Below are 18,904 nucleotides of genomic sequence, written 5' to 3'. Positions count from 1 at the left end.
AGAAGGGCCTTGGTCAGGGAGGTGACCAAGAACCTGATGGTCCCTCTGAAAGAGCTATAGAGTTCTTCTGTGGAGATGGGAGAAACTTCCAGAAGGACAACCATCTCTGCAGCACTCCACCATCAGGCATTTGTTGTAGAGTGGCCAGACAGAAGCCACTCCTCAGTAAAAGTCACATGACAGCACGCTTGGAGTTTGCCAAAAGGCACCTAAAGGACTCATACCATGAGAAACAACATTCTCTGGTCTGATGAAACCAAGATTGAACTCTTTAACCTGAGTGCCAAGCATCACATCTGGAGGAAACCTGGCGCCATCCCTACGGTCAAGCATGGTGTTGTGGGGATGTTCTTCAGCAGCAGGAACTGGAAGACTAGTCAGGACTGAGGGAAAGCTGAACTGAGAAAAGTACAGAGAGATATTTGATGAAAACCTGCTCCAGAGCGCTCAGGACCTCAGACTGGGAGAAGGATCACCTTCCAACAGGACAACGACCCTAAGCACACAGCCAAAACGATGCAGGAGTGACTTCGGGACAAGTCTCTGAATGTCCTTGAGTGGCCCAGCCAGATCCCGCACTTGAACCCGATCGAATATCTCTGGAGAGACCTGAAAATAACTGTGCAGCGACGCTTCCCATCCAACCTGACAGAGCTTGAGAGGATTTGCAGAGAAGAATGGGAGAAACTCCCCCTAATTTTTTCCCACCTTTATTTAACCAGGTAGGCTGGTTGAGAACAAGTTCTCATTTACAACTGCGACCTGGCCAAGATAAAGCAAAGCAGTGCGACAAAAACAACACAGTTACACATGGGATAAACAAATGTACAGTCAATAACACAATAGAAAAAAAATATATACAGTAAGTGCAAATGTAGTAAGATTAGGGAGGTAAGGCAATAAATAGGCCATAGTGGCAAAATAATTCCAATTTAGCATTAACACTGGAGTGATAGATGTGCAGATGATGATGTTCAGGTAGAGATACTGGGGTGTAAAAGAGCAAAAATAAATAACAATATGGGGATGAGGTTATTGGGTGGGCTATTTACAGATGGCTGTGTACAGGTGCAATGATTGGTAAGCTGCTCTGACAGCTGATGCTTAAAGTTAGTGAGGGAGATATGTCTCCTGCTTCAGTGATTTTTGCAATTCGTTCCAGTCATTGGCAGCAGAGAACTGGAAGGAAAGGCGGCCAAAGGAGAAGTTGGATTTGGGGATGATGAGGAAATATACCTGCTGGAGCGCGTGCTACAGGTGGGTGTTGCTTTGGTGACCAGTGAGCTGAGATAAGGCGGGGCTTTACCTAGCAAAGACTTATAGATGACCTGGAGCCAGTGGGTTTGGCGACGAATATGAAGCGAGGGCCAGCCAACGAGAGCATACAGGTCGCAGTGGTGGGTAGTATATGGGACTTTGGTGACAAAACGGATGGCACTCTGATAGACTGCATCCAATTTGCTGAGTAGAGTGTTGGAGGCTATTTTGTAAATGACATCGCCGAAGTCAAGGATCGGTAGGATACTCAGTTTTACGAGGGTATGTTTAGCAGCATAAGTGAAGGAGGCTTTGTTGCGAAATAGGAAGCCGATTCTAGATTTAATTTTGGATTGGAGATGCTTAATGTGAGTCTGGAAGGAGAGTTTACAGTCTAACCCGACACCTATGTACACTGCTCAAAAAAATAAAGGGAACACTTAAACAACACAATGTAACTCCAAGTCAATCACACTTCTGTGAAATCAAACTGTCCACTTAGGAAGCAACACTGATTGACAATACATTTCACATGCTGTTGTGCAAATGGAATAGACAACAGGTGGAAATTATAGGCAATTAGCAAGAAACCCCCAATTAAGGAGTGGTTCTGCAGGTGGTGACCACAGACCACTTCTCAGTTCCTATGCTTCCTGGCTGATGTTTTTGTCACTTTTGAATGCTGGCGGTGCTTTCACTCTAGTGGTAGCATGAGACGGAGTCTACAACCCACACAAGTGGCTCAGGTAGTGCAGCTCATCCACATCAATGCGAGCTGTGGCAAGAAGGTTTGCTGTGTCTGTCAGCGTAGTGTCCAGAGCATGGAGGCGCTACCAGGAGACAAGCCAGTACATCAGGAGACGTGGAGGAGGTTGTAGGAGGGCAACAACCCAGCAGCAGGACCGCTACCTTCGCCTGCAAGGAGGAGCAGGAGGAGCACTGCCAGAGCCCTGCAAAATGACCTCCAGCAGGCCACAAATGTGCATGTGTCTGCTCAAACGGTCAGAAACAGACTCAATGAGGGTGGTATAAGGGCCCGACGTCCACAGGTGGGGGTTGTGCTTACAGCCCAACACCGTGCAAGACGTTTGGCATTTGCCAGAGAACACCAAGATTGGCAAATTCGCCACTGGCGCCCTGTGCTCTTCACAGATGAAAGCAGGTTCACACTGAGCACGTGACAGACGTGACAGAGTCTGGAGACGCCGTGGAGAATGTTCTGCTGCCTGCAACATCCTCCAGCATGACCGGTTTGGCGGTGGGTCAGTCATGGTGTGGGGTGGCATTTCTTTGGGGGGCCGCACAGCCCTCCATGTGCTCGCCAGAGGTAGCCTGACTGCCATTAGGTACCAAGATGAGATCCTCAGACCCCTTGTGAGACCATATGCTGGTGCGGTTGGCCCTGGGTTCCTCCTAATGCAAGACAATGCTAGACCTCATGTGGCTCATGTCTCGCTCCATCCACCAACGCCACGTTGCACCACAGACTGTCCAGGAGTTGGCGGATGCTTTAGTCCAGGTCTGGGAGGAGATCCCTCTGGAGACCATCCGCCACCTCACCAGGAGCATGCCCAGGCGTTGTAGGGAGGTCATACAGGCACGTGGAGGCCACACACACTTGACTTGTTTTAAGGACATTACATCAAAGTTGGATCAGCCTGTAGTGTGGTTTTCCACTTTAATTTTGAGTGTGACTCCAAATCCAGACATCCATGGGTTGATAAATTGGATTTCCATTGCTTATTTTTGTGTGATTTTGTTGTCAGCACATTCAACTATGTAAAGAAAAAAGTATTTAATAAGATTATTTCTTTCATTCAGATCTAGGATGTGTTGTTTAAGTGTTCCCTTTATTTTTTTGAGCAGTATATTTATAGTTCACATATTCTAAGTCAGAACCGTCCAGAGGAGTGATGCTAGTTGGCCGGGCGGGTGCGGGCATCGATCGGTCGAAGAGCATGCATTTCGTTTTACTTGCATTTAAGAGCAGTTGGAGGCCACGGAAGGAGTGTTGTATGGCATTGAAGCTCATCTGGAGGTTTATTAACCATGTCCAAAGAAGGGCCAGAAGTATACAGAATTGTGTCGTCTGCTTAGAGGTGGATCAGAGAATCACCATCAGCAAGAGCGACATCATTGATGTATACAGAGAAAAGAGTCGGCTCGAGAATTGAACCCTGTGACACCCCCATAGAGACTGCCAGAGGTCCAGACAACAGGCCCTCCGATTTGACACACTGAACTCTGTCTGAGAAGTAGTTAGTGAACCAGGCGAGGCAGTCATTAGAGAAACCAAGGCTGTTGAGTCTGCCGATAAGAATGCTGTGATTGACAGAGTCGAAAGCCTTGGCCAGGTTGATGAAGACTGCTGCACAGTACTGTCTTTTATCGATGGTGGTTATGATATCGTTTAGGACCTTGAGTGTGGCTGAGGTGCACCCATGACCAGCTCAGAAACCAGATTGCATAGCGGAGAAGGTACGGTGGGATTCTAAATGGTCGGTGATATGTTTGTTAAGTTGGCTTTCGAAGACTTTAGAAAGGCAGAGCAGGATGGATATAGGTTTGTAACAGTTTGTGTCTAGAGTGTCTCCCCCTTTGAAGAGGGGGATGACCGCGGCAGCCTTCCAATCTTTTGGGATCTCAGACTATACGAAAGAGAGGTTGAACAGGCTAGTAATAGGGGTTGCAACAATTGCGGCAAATAATTTTAGAAAGAGAGGGTCTAGATTGTCTAGCCCAGCTGATTTGTAGGGGTCCAGATTTTGCAGCTCTTTCAGAACATCAGCTATCTGGATTTGGGTGAAGGAGAAGCGGGTTGGGCTTGGGAAGTTCCTGTGGGGGGTGCAGAGCTGTTGGCCGGAGTAGGGGTAGCCAGGTGGAAAGCATGGCTAGCCGTAGAAAAATGCAGATGTGCCACGCTTGTAGTGTCATACCCAAGAAGACTTGAGGATGTAAACGCTGCCAAAGGTGCTTAAACAAAGTACTGAGTAAAGGGTCTGAATACTTACGTAAATGTCATATTTCTGTTTTTTATTTTTAAGACATTTGTATACATGTCTAAAAAAGTTTTTTGCTTTGTGGGGTATTGTGTGTAGATTGATGAGGGAAACATTTTTAATCAATTTTAGAATAAGGCTGTAACATAACAAAATGTGGAAAAAGGTCTAGGGGTCTGAATTATTTCCGAATGCACTGTATATCGTGAATCTCCCATAAATTTGAAAAAATCGAGATGATTTTTAGGCCGTATCACCAAGCCATAGTTGGAATCTTAGTGGAACCGTTGGAACCTTAGGGCATTGAATTTCCAACGTCTGGTAGTCATGTAGTGCTACATACCCTACATGATTTGGAACAAAGAATCACATTTTAAATACATTCAAAATATATTTCACAATCTTAATCCCCTGCAGGATTGTCTTTTGTCTCATTGTTTAGTTCTCTTTTTTGCTTCAACACCTGTTGTCCATATTGAGCTTTCACAGTCTGAAAGTGGCCCATGGCCCATCTAACCATGCATGCTCATTCTCATGCTCTTGAACAGCACTGCATTATACTTATTCTGGCTCTTTTGCAGTGATTCCTTTCTTTTTTCAGACTATTCTCTTTGGTGTTTTAAGCCTTTTGTCATTGCTGAGGAGCACTTCATGATTTTACTTTGTATTGGTTGGATTTGTTTTAGACTCTTGACCATTTGTACTTTTGATTGCTTGAAAGAAACTTTTGTCCTCAGATGCTCTCAGATTGCCTTCATATTGCAGATGACAGGCCTAAAACCTTTAGCAAACAAGTCATTCTGTCTGCTCAAAATATTAAATAGCTTTTTGTGACAGAATTTTGTCATTTGACCCAAGTCTCAAACCTGTCTAACTCCCTGGCAACATTTACATAAGTGGAAAAACCTTTAACAGTTTTAAATGATTTTTTTTTTATTGTAGTCTGCTTTGTTCTTTCACATCATACACAACTATAATGTGCTCCTGAATTTACAAAAGGAAGACTCTGTTCTCAGTGACTACAGTTTCCAGTAACCAAACCTGCCAGCCATCTCTCTGCTACCCTAAGGCCATATAGCCTAGCAGGGTAGTACACATCAACAGGTGGAGGTGTCCTCCACATCAATGAGAGCTGAGTCTAAAGCTTACTACAAGCTCTATGCAGATGCAAGATTCTGAGTGTTTTTCTTCACAAAAGGGGCGGCTCCTTGTAATATGCTCTGGCATTCAACATACTTTTTACTACCTGAAAATTGAGACGCTCCGTATCATTCCTTCCGCAGCCGTGGGGGTAATGTTGTCACTTGGTTCCTTGATCTAATCTATTGGCTATATAGGAAATTAATCAAAATAGCCTATTTTGCATCTCTTTCATTTTCTCTGCGGACGTCGGTATGGTTTGAGGTACAAACTTTCTGAAGTTCGCTTGGTAAGTATAATATCTTGCGTGGAAGTATACTCACTGGCTGTTTGCAGCCTAGGGGAGCTGGCCCTTCCTCTTGAGTGCTCCACTCACTGCACGCGGTTGATCTGAATCTTCCGTCTGTGGTTTGTTGTACTTGTGTTTCATTAGCGTTACATTAGCCTACTCACTCGGGTAGCCACTGCACTGGACATCAAACTAGTGGACAGTGATGACTCTCCATCTGTCCACATCTCTGCTGAGTTCCGCGAGGCCTTGCAGGAGAGCTGGGCCTCTGCCAGGGGTCGCTTCCAACTCACAGCTGGACCATGGAGTTATGTTGCGGGCGCAGAGTTACTCGGCCTCCGGGAGTACCTTACCATGGACCTGACCATCATGATAGCTGCCATGGTCCTCCCGGACCAGGAGATTATAGGGCAGGACCCGCGACTGAAGCCGGGACGTGTGGCTGCGTCCTGGGCTCTACTGAGAGGAGAGCCCCTCGCTGATATCTGTGCTGCGGCGCTGGTCTTCCTCTTGCACCTTTGCTTGGTACTATCAAGTAAATGTGGCACCTCCCTCTGCGGTTCTACATATAGGGGCGGACCCCAGCAATGACACAGGTGTACACGGGAGTAAATCTGTAAATCCTCACCTCGGATGTATCCCTCCGCCGCAGAGTGATAACAATATATTGGAGTGATCCATATAGCTCACATAACCGTGGTTACATACGTAACCTTCGATCAAGAGTGAAGCTTGTAGTAACACAGCATAGTAGCAGGGAGGGAGGGAGCTGCAGACAGACACACTAGCTACCCTCCTCTTTTGTGTTGCCATGGGCCAATCTTGTAGAAAATGGCTGCTGCAGTCAGAGCAGAGAGATAACATCGCTCATCTGTCACTGTAAAACAAAGGCTTTTCTCACAGATTATTTGCTCTACCAGCCATTCCCTTACAAAAAAATAGAGCAGTTTTGAAACTGCAGTAAAAGTGCGGTAACTGCAGTCGATTGTGGTATTTTCAATGCAGTATTTGCAGCATACTGCAGTTATATACTGCACTCTAACTACAGTTATACTACAGTGTAGAGCAGTTATACTGCACTCTGACTGCAATCATTTTTCGTAAGGGTGCAGACAGTGCTATATGTTAAAGATACATACTGTTCAAAGGCTCTAGGCCAATTTGGTTCTGCACAATCAGGTGCATACAGGATGAGACATAATCTCTTGCAGGATTAGCCATAATCTCAGGTGCTCTATTCCCCAGCTGTATGTTACAGTTACTACAGCAGTTCTAGCCTACAGTTGAAGTCGGAAGTTTACATTCACTTAGGTTGAAGCCATTTAAACCCGTTTTTCAACCACTCCACAAACTTGTTGATAACAAACTATAGTTTTGGCAAATCGGTTAGGACATCTACTTTGTGCATGACACAAGTAATTTTTCCAACAATTGTTTACAGACATATTATTTCACTTATAATTCACTGTATCACATAGTGGGTCAGAAGTTTACATACACAAAGTTGACTGTGCCTTTAAACAGCTTGGAAAATTCCAGAAAATGATGTCATGGCTTTAGAAGCTTCTAATAGGCCAATTGACATCACCTGAGTCAATTGGAGGTGTACCTGTGGATGTATTTCAAGGCCTACCGTCAAACTCAGTGCCTCTTTGCTTGACATCATGGGAAAATCAAAAGAAATCAGCCAAGACCTCAGAAAAAAACTGCAGATCTCCACTGGTCTGGTTCATCCTTGGAAGCAATTTCCAAATGCCTGAAGGTACCACTTTCATCTGTACAAACAATAGTATGCAAGTATAAACACCGTGGGACCACGCAGCCGTCATACCGCTCAGGAAGGAGACACGTTCTGTCTCCTAGAGATGAACATACTTTGGTGCGAAAAGTGCAAATCAATCCCAGAACAACAGCAAAGGACCTTGTGAAGATGCTGGAGGAAACGGGTACAAAAGTATATATATCCACAGTAAAACGAGTTCTATATCGACATAACCTGAAAGGCCGCTCAGCAAGGAAGAAGCCACTGCTCCAAAACCGGCATTAAAAAGCCAGACTACGGTTTGCAACTGCACATGGGGACAAAGATCATGCTTTTTGGATACATGTCCTCTGGTCTGATAAAACAAAAATAGAACTGTTTGGCCATAATGACCATCACTATATTTGGAGGGAAAAGGGGGGGCTTGCAAGCCGAAAAATACCATCCCAACCGTGAAGCATGGGGTGGCAGCATCATGTTGTAGGGGTGCTTCGCTGCAGGAGGGGCTGGTGCACTTCACAAAATAGATGGCATCATGAGGATGGAAAATTATGTGGATATATTAAAGCGATATCTCAAGACATCAGTCAGGAAGTTATAGCTTGGTTGCAAATGGGTCTTCCAAATGTACAATGACCCCAAGCATACTTCCAAAGTTGTGGCAAAATGGCTTAAGGACAACAAAGTCAAACTATTGGAGTGGCCATCACAAAGCCCTGACCTCAATCCCATAGAAAATTTGTGGGCAGAACTGAAAAAGCGTGTGCGAGCAAGGAGGCCTACAAACCTGACCCAATTACACCACTATCAGGAGGAATGGGCCAAAATTCACCCAACTTATTGTGGGAAGCTTGTGGAAGACTACCCGAAAGATTTGACCAAAGTTAAACAATTTAAAGGTAATGCTACCAAATACTAATTGAGTGTATGTAAACTTCTGACCCACTGGGAATGTGATGTAAGAAATAAAAGCTGAAATAAATCATTCTCTCTACTATTATTCTGACATTTCACATTGTTAAAATAAAGTGGTGATCTTAACTGACCTAAGACAGGGACTTTTTACTATGATTAAATGTCAGGAATTGTGAAAAACTGAGTTTAAATGTATTTGGCTAAGGTGTATGTAAACTTCCGACTTCATCTGTATATGGTGAGAGAGCCTTCAATACTCTATTCCCCCATATTGTGCCTCTTGTCCTCTAACCGTCATCAGCCAGAGAGAACAGTTTACTGGCATTCAGCACTGCAGGATGTCCAAAGTAAATAGTCCTGTCCACATAGGCCCACTGCACGTCACTCCCTTATTGAACAACCGCTATAGTGAGCTAGCTAGCCACTACAAAGGCTACAATTGGTAGCTCTGAACCATGAAAACATGTTTCACATTAGGCCTGTGTTTCCAGTGTTTGAAGAATACTGTAAGTGGACACGTTGCATGTGTCAGCTTGTGTCTTTGCAGCACTGAACCACTTTTTGTATAGTCTTTTTGTATTTGGGAATTGTTTGTGCGTGTAATGAGTGAATATGCTATGCATTCTTTTTACCCATAAAATGCATGTTTCCCACATATTCGTTTTTTGCATGTCTTCAGTGTTTCTTTCTTTTAGAATAGATCCAGTCACTGAAGGAGAGAGTTGGTTCGTTTGGACTAGACAGTCAGTACCCCTGTGTCTTACTCTGAATGTCCCCCAGCCGTTATCTACTGCTGCATGTGATAAAGTGGCTATGATGTGGAGCTGTGAGGAAAACAATGGAGGGCAGGCAGACATCTCTATTAGTGCAGTGCTTTGGACAGGCCAACAGATAACCTATAAAGAAGGGCAGTCCTGTCAGGAAACATAGCCATCCTCTAATCTTATCTCCTTCCTCTGAGGCTGAGGCTATTGCTATGCGTGGCTGGCTGTCATACTGGACCATGCGCTGGGTAACGTCATGTCATGAACCCGATATATAAATCTACCGGTTCTAACGGAACGACAGGTTGTCCTGCATTTACACTGTGTCCCTAAATATAGCAGACCTGTCTGAATAACTACACATAGCCGGGATTGAAAAGAAAAGGTAACTCCAGACATAGGGCTCTATCAATTTGAAGAGTTCTGTTGCCCACTTCATCCATTTTTTTTCCTTTTGCGAAAGGGAGTGGCTCCTAATCTGTGGCAAATTCTCGTGTTATCTTGTGGGAATTTGGATTTGAAATCAAACAATGACTGTGAGCAAGTGCAGATTGTCAGCTTTAATTTGAAGGTATTGTCATCCATATCGTGTGAACTGTTTCAGAAATTACAGCACAAATGTCATACCCCCAAAATGCTAATCACCCCTGTTATTGTAATGGTGAGAGGTTAGCATGTCTTGGGGGTATGATATTTTGGCGTGTAACTTTCTCACTTATCATTAGTCAAGATTCATTCAGGATTATCCGTAATTATGGTAGCTGCCACATTAATGTAGAAGTGATTTAGAAACATATTATATTGTTATTTACAATAAAAGTGACTCCAAAATGACACTACATGATTTACCATTCATTTCTATTGGGCACAAAATAATCTGAAACACAACCAAAACAAACAGCAGATGCATCCAACCAACTTGTAGAGTTACAAGCTTGATGTAGTCATTGCGTGCTATGCATATGGGATCAAATTTGCTACTTTAATACATATATACAGTGCCTTGCGAAAGTATTCGGCCCCCTTGAACTTTTCGACCTTTTGCCACATTTCAGGCTTCAAACATAAAGATATAAAACTGTATTTTTTTGTGAAGAATCAACAACAAGTGGGACACAATCATGAAGTGGAACAAAATTTATTGGATATTTCAAACTTTTTTAATAAATAAAAAACGGAAAAATTGGGCGTGCAAAATTGCACTCGATATGTCTGATTTTAAAATAGCTTTTTGGTGAAAGCACATTTTGCAATATTCTCAGTAGATAGCCCGGCATCACAGGGCTAGCTATTTAGACACCCAGCAGGTTTAGCACTCATCAAAGTCAGATTTACTATAAGAAACATTTTATTACCTTTGTTGTCTTCGTCAGAATGCACTCCCAGGACTTCTACTTCAATAACAAATGTTGGTTTGGTCCAAAATAATCCATCGTTATATCCAAACAGCGGCGTTTTGTTCGTGCGTTCTAGACACTATCCTAAAGGCTAAATAAGGGTGACGAGCATGGCGCAATTCGTGACAAAATAATTCTAAATATTCCATTACCGTACTTCGAAGCATGTCAACCGCTGTTTAAAATACATTTTTATGCCATTTTTCTCATAAAAAAGCGATAATATTCCGACCGGGAATCTGAGTTTAGATAAACAGACAAAGGAAAAGAAAGCATTCGGTCGAAGCGGCCTAAGCCCATAGTACTCTGAGTGGCCACTTGCCAAAAGCGATAAAGTGTTTCAGCCAGAGCCTGCCTCGATATCGTTCAACTTTTTCCCGGGCTCTGAGACCCTATGGAAGACGTAGGAAGTGTCACGTTATTGCACAGATCCTGAGTCTTCAATAAAAAGAGCCAAGATGAAACACTACTTCTCAGACAGGCCACTTCCTGCTTGAAATCTTCTCAGGTTTTGGCCTGCCATAGGAGTTCTGTTATACTCACAGACACCATTCAAACAGTTTTAGAAACTTTCGGGTGTTTTCTATCCAAAGCCAATAATTATATGCATATTCTAGTTACTGGGCAGGAGTAGTAACCAGATTAAATCGGGTATGTTTTTTATCCAGCCGTGTCAATACTGCCCCCTAGCCCTAACAGGTTAATCTAGTAAAAACAAATGTATATCACTTATTATACAAGAGACAGAATTCACAAATTCTACAGCACAGAGTCGTCTTTTTTTAGCATTTACATTTTTTTTTATTTAACTAGGCAAGTCAGTTAAGAACAAATTCTTATTTACAATGACCGCCTAGGAAGAGTGGGTTTGTGGCCTTGTTCAGGGCAGAACGACAGATTTTTACCTTGTCAGCTCGGGGATTCGATCCACCAACCTTTCAGTTGCTGGCCCAACGCTCTAACCACTAGGCTAACTGCCATACGATCTACCTGCAGTGAAGCTGCTTAACATTTACATTACATTCAGTCATCTACCATCCAGCCATGAACCATCCAAATTTCCCCACAGTTCTCCTCGAGAGCTGCCCCTCAACCGTCAAACACCCCCCCCAATATATATACAAATTCAAAAATATGATATTTGCAATGTCACTCACACACACTTGATTTGGTGGGCTTGTCATTCACACAGTATTGACAAAAAAAAGTGCATTTGATCTAAATATGGGTATACGAGGACATTTAGTGGTCACCGGGTTTTTCATCCTCGGTCAGTACCTATCATACATGTTGGGTGAGTCCTCTTTCCTATGCAAAAAAAACACAACTAGAGATTTCATGCATCAGCATGCAATGCAATGAGAGATATTTTTGAAGCAGAAATCTACTTTGCAACATGTATTGTCATTGACTAAAACAAAGCATAATTGTATGAGCTATGCATCTGTGTACCGGTGTTTTTGTACCCCTCTACTAGCTAGCTAGATTGGCCAGTCCAGTCGTAGAGAGGCAAATCGGTTTTACGACCTGGGTATAGGGGTGAAAGACTAATCGAACCATCTAGTAGCTGGTTCCCTCCGGCCTTTTCCCCAGGATAGCTGGCGCTCGAAGTCTCGCAGATTCATCTGGTAAAGCGAATGATTAGAGGTCTTGGGGCCGAAACGATCTCAACCTATTCTCAATCTTTAAATGGATAAGGTGCCCGGGCGTGGAATGCGAGCCACTCGCTGGACGGACGGGGATTCGGCGCTGGGCTCTTAGCTTGCATCTACTGAGAGAATACTAGTTAGTTTATTTTCCTCCGCTTACTAGTATGCTTCAATTCAATGGGTTGTCTCGCCTGATCTGAGGTCAAAGTGATGGAGTGTGGCCAGGCGCCCGGGCTCATCTTCTCAATTCAGTTCAGGTCGGCGGTCGGAGATCCGTGGCCCAAACCTAACCCTGAGCGCTTCCCCGAGAACCGCATACGTAGTGCGGGCAGCACAGAGAGACAGAGTCCACCAGAAGCCACCCCCTGACCATGCAGCAAACGTGGGTGCCTCCCGCCCAAGGCGGGAAGGGAAAGGAAAGGAAGGGTGCACGGGGGAGGGGAGAGAGAACCAAGGCCCCCTCCCACCGAGCCGTCCTGGTCTGCACTTAGGGGGACGAAGGCCGCACGGAGGTGGCCTGCGACTCCCCCAGCCACGGAACCCCAGGGGTTCCTACTGATGGCAAATTGACCCTCAGACAGGCATAGCCCCAGGAGGAACCTGGGGCCTCAAGGTGCGTTCAAAGTGTCGATGATCAATGTGTCCTGCAGTTCACATTAGCTCTCGCAGCTAGCTGCATTCTTCATCGACGCACCAGCCGAGTGATCCACTAAGAGTTTTGTTTTTATGCAGTTGCTAGTGGCTAGGCGGGGTTAGGATGGTTGCCCTCCTTTCCCCCGCCTGTCCTTTACCAGAGCGAGAGGCCACAGTTCACATAGTAAAAAGGTTATAGGTTGAAAAGCGTGCGGGCGCTCCTGCTGAGGTGACAGGAGGGGAGACATTAAACCCCTGCCTGCGCCAGTGGCACAGAGTGGTTGGCTAGGTACCCGGAGCTGTGCAAGGGTCCAGCGTGAGACCCAAGCGCTTGATGTGGGAGACCAAGGCAGGAAGACCCGGTTTACCGGCAATCTCCAATCCCCCTCTGACGCAGCCGATGCACCGGCCATGCCTAATGGGGAAAGGTGGGCGAGAGGCAAAACCACCCTCCCTGGCCCAGAACCCCGCGCCAAGGAAAGGGAGAGGCGGGGGGTGGGGGCAACCGGAGGCTGGCAAACCATTAAGGATCCTTCTGCAGGTTCACCTACGGAAACCTTGTTACAAGTTTTACTTCCTCTTGATAGTCAAGTTTGATCATCTTGTCAGTGCTCCACCAGGACCGTGACTGACCCTGGCAGGGCCGAACCGAGGACCTCACTAAACCATCCTATCGGTAGTAGCGACAGGCAGTGTGTACAAAGGGCAGGGACTTATGATCCGCGGTTACTGGGAATTCCTTGTTCCTGGGAAATAATTGCATTCTCCAATCCCTATCACGAGTGGGGTTCAGCGGGTTACCCATGCTTCTCGGTGAAGGGTGTACACATGCTGATCTGCTGAGTGTGGCGCGCGTGCAGCCCTGGACATCTAACGGCATCACAGACCTGTTATTGCTCAATCTCGTGTGGCTGAATGCCACTTGTCCATCTAAGAATTTGGACGCCGACTGCTCAGGGCCAAATAACTAGTTAGCATGCTGAAGTCTAGTTCGTCGAGACCGGATGCAGTTTGATTGCTATCTTAAGTGTAGGCCCAATTGACTAACGTTGCCTCCTCTGCCCTCTATTTAGCTTGAGGGAGAGAGTGAAGAACTTGATCTCTTGTGGGGTTGTTATGACCCACAATTCATTGCAAACTGTAGTCACGTGTCATAATCCGGTGGCCGCAAAGTGTCACATTTAATCATTCTCTCAACCAGCTTCATGAGATGGTCAGCTGGAATGCATTTCAATTAACACGTGTGCCTTGTTAAAAGTTAATTTGTGGAATTTATTTTGTTAATGCGTTTGAGCTAATCAGTTGTGTTGTGACAAGGTAGGGCTGGTATACAGAAGATAGCCCTATTCGGTAAAAGACCAAGTCAATATTATGGCAAGAACAGGTCAAATAAGCAAAGATAAATGACTATCCATCATAACTTTAAGACATGAAGGTCAGTCAAACCTGAACATTTCAAGAACTTTAAAAGTTTCTTCAAGTGCAGTTGCAAAAACCATCAAGCGCTATAATGAAACTGGCTCTCATGACCGCCACAGGAAAGCAAGACCCAGAGTTCTCTGCTGCAGAGGATAAGTTCATTAGAGTTACCAGCCTCAAATATTGCAGCCCAAATAAATGCTTCAGAGTTCAAGTAACAGACACATTTCAACATCAATTGTTCAGAGGCGACTGCGTGAATCAGGCCTTCATGGTCAAATTGCTGCAAAGAAACCACTACTAAAGGACACCAATAAGAAGAAGAGACTTGCTTGGGCCAAGAAACACAAGCAATGGACATTAGACCGGTAGAAATCTGTCCTTTGATCTGATGAGTCCAAATTTTAGATTTTTGGTTCCAACCGCCGTGTCTTTGTGAGATGCAGACTAGGTGAACGGATGATCTTCGCATGTTTCGTTCCCACCGTGAAGCATGGAGGAAGAGGTGTGATGATGTGGGGTTGCTTTTCTGGTGACACTGTCTGTGATTTCTTTAGAATTCACGGCACACTTAACTAGCATGGCTACCTCAGCATTCTGCAGCGATACGCCATCCCATCTGGTTTGACCAAGTAGAAGAGTGATGCATCAGATGACCTGGCCTCCACAATCACCTGACCTCAACCCAATTGAGATGGTTTGGGATGAGTTGGACCACAGAGTTAAGGAATAGCAGCCAACAAGTGCTCAGCATATGTGGGAGCTCCTTCAAGACTGTTGGAAAAGCATTCCAGGGGAAGCTGGTTGACAGAATGCCAAGAGCGTGCAAAGCTGTCAAGGCAAAGGGTGGCTACTTTGAAGAATCTAAAATATATTTTGATTTGTTTAAAACTTTTGGATGAGTAGGTGTGTCCAAACCTTTGACTGGTACTGTATGACATTGATTTTATTGTTGTAAAATCGGCTCCGTCTCGTAGTGAGGAGCCTATAAAATGTAACTAGCTTCATAAACATATTTTGGGGAATTCTGACATTTATTGGAATAAATTTACCAAACTATAAAACTAGCTATCCAGCTATGAGTAACTGTACTGTAGCTAGCTATCTACGTTAGCTTGCTAGTGTCATAATCCGTGTATGTAGGTGGCAGGGAAGTCAGGCGCAGGAGAAACCAAAGTGGTAAAAAATGTAGTATTTATTTTAAAAAAAATAACTCCAAAACCAACGTACTCAATAATCCGGGTAAACAATAACCCGTCGCACACCGATACATAATCAACACGTACATAACATAACAAACAATCACCGACAAGGATATGAGGGGAAACAGAGGGTTAAATACACAACATGTAATTACTGGGATAAGAAACAGGTGTGTAAGGAGACCAGACAAAACCAATGGAAAATGAAAAACTGATCAATGGTGGCTAGAAGACCGGTGACGTCGATTGCCGAACACCACCCGAACAAGGAGGGGCATTGACTTCGGTAGAAGTCGTGACAGCTAGGTACATTAATAGCTTTAGGTTGGTTGTTTTTAAACTAAATTTCAAGATTTCCACCAGAGACATTGCCTCTACAATCATCACCCTCTCTCGCTTGGGCAAGGGACATTTAAGGTACATTCGGATGTGACGATATAAAGCGTAATTCAAGGGCTGAGGGTTTAGGGCCGAGGGCTGTCTACTTTGAATTTGGACTGGAGCCCTGGTCACAGATTAGGAGACACTCCCTTTGCAAAAAGAGCAGTGTGTCGTTCCAGTAGTTACATATACCACTACAGTGCCTTGCAAAATTATTCATGCCCCTTGGATTTCTTCCCATTTTATTGTGTTACAAAGTGGGATTAAAATAGGTTTAATTGTAAAATATATATATATATATATTTAATTGAAATAATAATTGTGCTTTTGTCAAAGAATCCTCCATTTGCAGCAATTATAGCCTTGCAGACCTTTGGCATTCTAGTTGTACATTTGTTGAGGTAATCTGAAGAGATTTCACCCCATGCTTCCTGAAGCACCTCCCACAAATTGGATTGGTTTGATGGGCACTTCTTATGTACCATACGGTCAAGCTGCTCCCACAACAGCTCAATAGGGTTGAAATCCGGTGACTGTGCTGGCCACTCCATTATAGACAGAATACCAGCTTACAGCTTCTTCCCTAAATAGTTATTGCATAGTTTGGAGCTGTGCTTTGGGTCATTGTCCTGTTGTAGGAGGAAATTGGCTCCAATTAAGCGCCGTCCACAGGGTATGGCATGGTGTTGCAAAATGGAGTGATAGCCTTCCTTCTTCAAGATCCCTTTTACCCTGTACAAATCTCCCACTTATCTACCACTAAAGCACCCCCAGACCATCACATTGCCCCACCATGCTTGACAGATGGCGTCAAGCACTCCTACAGCATCTTTTAATTTTTTCCGCTTCTCACGAATGTTCTTCTTTGCGATCCGAACACCTCAAACTTAGATTCATCTGTCCATAACACTTTTTTCCAGTCTTCCTCTGTCCAGTGTCTGTGTTCATTTGCCCATCTTAATCTTTTATTTTTATTGGCCAGTCTGAGATATGGCTTTTTCTTTGCAACTCCGCCTAGGCCAGCATCCCGGAGTCGCCCGTTCACTGTTGACGTTGAGACTGGTGTTTTGCGGGTATTATTTAATGAAGCTGCCAGTTGAGGACTTGCGAGGCGTATATTTCTCAAACTAGACACTAATGTCCATGTCCTCTTACTCAGTTGTGCACCGGGGCCTCCCACTCCTCTTTCTATTCTGGTTAGAGACAGTTTGTGCTGTACTGTGAAGGGATTGTACGATATCTTCAGTTTCTTGTCAATTTTTCACATGGAATAGCCTCCATTTTTCAGAACAAGAATAGACTGATGAGTTTCAATAGGAAGTTCTTTGTTTCTGGCCATTTTGAGCCTGTAATCAAACCCACAAATGCTGATGCTCCAGATACTCAACTAGTCTAAAGAAGGCCAGTTTAATTGCTTCTTTAATCAGGGCAACAGTTTTCAGCTGTGCTAACATAATTGCGAAAGGGTTTTCTAATGATAAATTAGCCTTTTTAAAATGATAAACTTGGATTAGCTAACACAATGTGCCATTGGAAAACAGGAGTGATGGTTGCTGATAATGGGCCTCTGTACGCCTATGTAGATTTTCCATAAAAAAATCTGCCATTTCCAGCTACAGTAGTCATTTACAACATTAACAATGTCTACACTGTATTTCTGATCAATTTTATGTTCTTTTAATGGACAAAAAAAATGTTTTTCTTTCAATAACCAGTACATTTCTAAGTGACCACAAACTTTTGAATGGTACTGTATATATATTTTAAGATGAATGAAAATATGATTAACTGAAATATATTTGTTGCCTAAGTATTCAGCCCCTTTTGTTTAGGAAAGACTAAATTAGTTCAGTCGTAAAATTTGGCTTAACAAATCCCATAATAAGTTACATGTACTCACCAATAGTGGTTTACATGATCTTTGAATGACTAACCCTTCCTTTGTCCCCCATACGTGCAACATCTGTAATGTCCCTCAGTCAATTATTGAATTTCAATCACAGATTCAACTACAAATACCAGGGAACTTTTCGAAAGCCTCATAAAGAAGAGCAGTGATTGGTAGATGCGTAACAATAACAAATCAGACATTGAATATTCCTTTATGCATGGTCAAGTTAATAATTATGCTGTGGATTACAGTATGTATTAAACCACCCAGACACATCAAAAAGATACAGTCGTCCTTCTGAACTGAGCTGCAGGAAAGGAATGAAACTGCTCCGGGATATTACCATAAGGCCATTAGTGATTCTAAAACAGTTACGTAGTTTAATGGCAGTGATGGGAGAAAACTGAGGATGAATCTTGGATCAACAACATTGTAGACTTCACAATAACAACTTAAATGACAGTGAAATGAAGAATACAAATATTCCAAAACATGCATCTTGTGTGCAACAAGGCACTAAAGCAATACTGCAAAAACACGGAAAGTAATACACTTTTTGGCCTAAATGAAAAGCCTTATGTTTTGGGCAAATCCAATACATCACTGAGTAACTGCCTTCTTATTTTCAAGCAAGGTGGTGACTGCATCATGGTACGGTATGCTTGACATCGGCAAAAATTGGGGATAATATTTTTAGGATTAAGGGGGGGGGGGGTTGCAACTCAATATTAGAAAGATGTTCTTAATGTTTGGTATACTCAGTGTATACTGGAGTTGATTACCAAGAAGACAGTGCATGTTCCTGAGTGCTTTAAAAAATATGTTGAGACTTGAAAATTACTGTCTAGCTATGATCCCCAAAATCTTGACAGATCTCGAAGAATTATGAAAAGAATAATGAGCTAATATTGCACAATCCAGGTGTGTAAAGCTCTTACCCAAGAAGACTTACCCAAGAAGACTCGCAGCTGTAAACGCTTCCAGAGGTGTTTCTAACATGTATTGACTCAGGGAGCTGAATACTTATGTAACGCCTATATTTTAGTTATTGAATTGCTATTGATCTTTAAAACATGTTTTAAAGTCTTTAACTTTCACATTAAATAGTATTTTATGTAGATTGTTGACAAAAAATACAATTAAATCCATGTTATTCCCACTTTGTAACACAATAAAATGTGAAGAGATCCAAGGGGTGTGAATACT

At 43.6% G+C, this 18,904-nt stretch overlaps 1 protein-coding gene and 1 non-coding gene across 2 annotated transcripts in view; one reads left to right on the top strand and one right to left on the bottom strand.

The window, feature by feature from the left end:
* The window catches only part of LOC106573623 (A-kinase anchor protein 13), a 176,411-nt gene that overhangs the window by 63,948 nt on the left and 93,559 nt on the right, over positions 1–18,904 (top strand). The gene's annotated exons all lie outside the window — the stretch shown is intronic.
* LOC123727929 (5.8S ribosomal RNA) lies at positions 12,740–12,890 on the bottom strand. The gene has a single exon (XR_006759891.1). It is a non-coding gene; the product is annotated as a 5.8S ribosomal RNA (ribosomal RNA).

This window comes from Salmo salar, chromosome ssa16, assembly GCF_905237065.1.
Source record: "Salmo salar chromosome ssa16, Ssal_v3.1, whole genome shotgun sequence".
Lineage (NCBI taxonomy): Eukaryota > Metazoa > Chordata > Actinopteri > Salmoniformes > Salmonidae > Salmo > Salmo salar.
The sequence above is the reverse complement of the archived record's forward strand: the minus strand, read 5'-3'. Positions and strand labels throughout refer to the sequence as shown.